The sequence below is a fragment of the Dioscorea cayenensis genome, chromosome 11 (assembly GCF_009730915.1).
Source record: "Dioscorea cayenensis subsp. rotundata cultivar TDr96_F1 chromosome 11, TDr96_F1_v2_PseudoChromosome.rev07_lg8_w22 25.fasta, whole genome shotgun sequence".
NCBI lineage: Eukaryota > Viridiplantae > Streptophyta > Magnoliopsida > Dioscoreales > Dioscoreaceae > Dioscorea > Dioscorea cayenensis.
In genome coordinates this window covers 10,287,460-10,291,434 of record NC_052481.1, presented here as the reverse complement: position 1 = coordinate 10,291,434, position 3,975 = coordinate 10,287,460, and the positions used below count along the sequence as shown (strand labels likewise).

Here is a 3,975-nt window from a genome sequence, read left to right as displayed (position 1 = left end):
CACATCCACCTTTGCGGCCAAGGCATCATTGCTACTAACTTCGTACAGCCCAGCAGCCTTCTGTGAAGATCCTCTTGAGGCCCAATGTGATTCATTGCTTGCCATAGACTCAAGTAATTGCTCGGCCTCATCGGCATACTTGTTGCTAAGGGAACCACCCGCTGCGGCATTAATGAGTTGGCGAGTAGCATAATTCAGCCCATTATAAATTATTTGTACTCGCATCCACGACGCAAAACAATGGTGGGGGCACCTTCTAAGGAGATCCTTGAATCTCTCATAGGCTTCAAACAATGTTTCAGACTCCCCTTGTTTATAGGCTGAAATTTCTTGCCTCAACTTCGCCGCTTTGCTTGGCGGAAAGTATCTCCCAAGGAATTTCTCAACCATATCCTTCCATGTTTTAATAGACCCCGGAGACAATGATGTAAGCCAACGATATGCCCCGTCTCTCAAACTGAAGGGAAATGGCCTCAAACGGATCACATCATCCGATACCCCATTAATCTTGAATGTGGAGCAAATTTGGAGGAACCGGGAAAGATGGTCATGTGCATCTTCATTCGCGAGACCATTGAATTGAACCGAGTTCTGGACCATGCCGATTGTACTAGCTTTAATTTCAAAATTGTTGGATGCCACGGATGGTGCTTGAACACTAAACTCATCACCCATGAATTGGGGTCTTTCATACTCGGATAGAGTGCGTCGCTCTTTGGCCATGATTGAAGACTTTCTATCCTCAATTTCAATGTTTTGTGTACCCGAACCTTCACCAACTTCTCTCCATCTCTGATGCAAAGTTCATTCAATTTCACTACCCGGTGTAATCAATGTTGATGGATTTGAGCATGTCATGCACAGTACTTTGCGAAACCAAGAAAGATGATAGAAAGTTAAGATCAAAGGAAAAGAAAAATAACGACAAGAAATCCGTAAAGAATGAAATGGCTAGAGTAATGATCTAAAAGTTTCCTAGAATTCCTTAAGGTCCCCGGCAACGGCGCCAAAAACTTGATTGCTTCCCCGCAAGTGTACGGGATCGCCAAGTAATACCTCGTGTGAAGACACGATGATCGTATTCCACGGGGCTAAGGATCTCCTATTAGTCCTTCTCGAGCTATTATCTAGCCTAAGAACTCAAGTGATGGGTTTTACTCTACTAAAAGTAATTAAAACTAAAACAAGGTTATGACCAAATTAGAGAGAACAAGCAATAAGCAAGCAAGAAAATCAATGAGGTGCGAAGGCCTATGGATGAGGATCCCCTTGAGGGGTTATCATGCAACATGGATGATGATCTAAAGATGCAAGGGTAAAATGGACCATGAGATTCCAAGATTAGAACAACCCCAATTTCTCGGCGATTGAACCCTAATCCCATACAAACATAGATAGGAATTTCTTCCAAATCTACATTCCTACGATTGCATTAAGTACGAGGAAATCTCACTTAGGAATAAACCTACTCTACTTCGGATTAAACCTACATGGAGGGCTACCAACCACACAATTTCTTGGCGTGATGATACAAGTATCCCCTTCTAATCCATTCATGATCTAATACATGCGAGCAAGTCACATCTACATGCATCACTCATAAAAGAGCCACGGATTTCTCCTTAGTGTAGCACTTAGCATGAAAACAATGGATTAGATCTCAAAATTACCCAAGCATAGAATTAACAAGTTATCATCCAACATACATGATAAAACCCCCCCAAGGTTCACTAACACCTGGTGGCCTTGGGGGTCTAGTGTGTCATCATCCCACAACAAGCAATACAAACAAACAAAACATGAAACGAAAGCATAAATGACATTCCCTAGATGAAATTGTGAAGGAGGAGGTGAAGAATGTGCCGAATGACGCTTTCCCCGCCAAAGGAGTTCCAAATGACGCTTCCTCTAGCCGTGGGTCTCCTTTTTTCAAATCGTGGTAGATCTCCCAATTGAATGATGTTGCCTTCTTGCCTTGAGAATCTTGGACCTTGGGCTTGGATGATCTTCTAGCTTCCTTGCCCTTCTTCTCCTCCCCAAGGTCACCCAAAAACTCCCAAGTGCTCTCCCAAAGTCGGCCAAGAAAATGTCCAGCCAAAAGTCCCCTTTTTCTGCCCTAAAAGTTGGTATTTATACCCCCGAGGCATACGGGTCGTATGGGGGTCATATATCACCCAAAAACCCTAGATTCGCGATCCATACGTGGTGCATACGGCCCCCATACTGGGTAGTATGGAAATCTGGGCAGACACTCCAAATAAATCCGCTGCTACAGTGCATACGGCCCCCATACTAGGTAGTATGGGGGTAGTATGAAATTCCTATTTTCTTCTCTTTTCTCCCAAATGATATCTTCTTGTTCTCCATGGCTTCCTTATGCCCTACAAAACAAATAATAGACGATTAAGCGTAAAACGGGCATCAAACCTCACAAAATACATGCAAAGTGAATACGATATATACATGAAAACATCTACATTTAGACACTTATCAGCTACCTCTCGACTCACCCTCTCAATCCTCTCCAATCTAGCATTGACTAACCCTCATGGTATGTCACTCATCCATAAGGATTACCAAGATGGATTCTTAACCCTAGTGTCACTCTAAGGGAAAATCAACACAACAAGCATTCAAGATTGGAACTCAATTAAAAACTTCAATTCAGGAAAGCATACTAAAAGGTCAAAGAAACAATATCATCCTAAGGTTTACAAGTCCAAGCACCCACTAAGGGTTTAGCTCTCCATGGAGCAAAATACAATCAACAATGAAGTCAAAAGTGTAGAGATGCAATCCATGAGTAAAACCCCCTTGGTAATCGTGTCGATGGTCTTATAAAGTAGTCTCAGCCTCTTCAAAGGTTCCCTCGTTAAGCCTAGCGCACACCTCACCAAATTGATACCGATGAAAGCTTCCCCAATAACTATCTTCTGAAGGAATGTGGTGTTCAAGGCCGCCGAACCACTACATAAACTTTACCAAAGCCTCTCTAAACCCTAGCCGTAGGCCTCTACAAAGTTGGGGAAGAGATGGAGAAAAGATGTAAAAGAGGATTCCCCAATCGGTACAAGTCACAACTTTATAAAAGGCTGGAATCGGGAATCCACACGAGCTTGAGTAATTTCAACACGCCCGTGTGAATCTGCAGGAACCTAATTTTCTGTGGTCTGTGAACAGTAACTCCTACAGTAAATTAAAACAGTGATTTGCTACATTAACCTACTATAGTACTCCATCAAAAACACTCCCGAATCCACGCTTTTCATCGAGATAACACAAATGGGCACAAGTCTATGCCATAGATCACGTCCCTTCCTCAATAAGAGATAACATAGATGAAGATCTTACTATTATTGCACAAGTCAGAACACATAACTGTGACTGCATTTGTGCCCCTCCAATTTACATATTCCATCAAGCATAATGGAGGTTGGCACACACTCATATGTCTTCGAATGCAACTTGTGTCTTCTCATGTGTCCACTTCAAGATCCCATCAATATAGTGTATTCGCAATCTACTTTGGCTCCATTCTTCTCTATTTAGCTCCACAACCGTATATATGCAAAAGAACACAAAAACACAAGTATTAGCGATAAAACCTTATAAAAGTAAGGCTCATGATAAGAAAAGAATACTTCATATTCTTATCACACAAACACTTATCAAACTCCCACACACGTAAGCTTTTGCTTGTCCTCAAGCAAAAATAAAACATTGAAACATTGAAGAATGAAATATTGAAAGTGCTTGGCCTTAGATTCACCAAAGCATGCAAGGGAAGCATTCTACAAGTAAGGGAAATTTCAACACTAAATACAAAAAAATCATTGCTCTAGCTAAAAACTCGAATCAAAAAGGCCAACAAACCTGAAATTGTTTAAGTGTGTGTAAACTCACTCAAGTCGACCCAACTTATACTCCTCAAAGTCCTAGGTATAAAGGGATTTATTTAATTACAAAACAACACAA

The 3,975-nt window shown here is 41.5% G+C and overlaps 1 non-coding gene across 1 annotated transcript; it reads left to right on the top strand.

The window, feature by feature from the left end:
• Window positions 1-235: 235 nt before the first annotated feature.
• On the top strand, window positions 236-342 carry LOC120272880. The gene has a single exon (XR_005540413.1). It is a non-coding gene; the product is annotated as a small nucleolar RNA R71 (small nucleolar RNA).
• The last annotated feature ends 3,633 nt before the right edge of the window (window positions 343-3,975 follow it).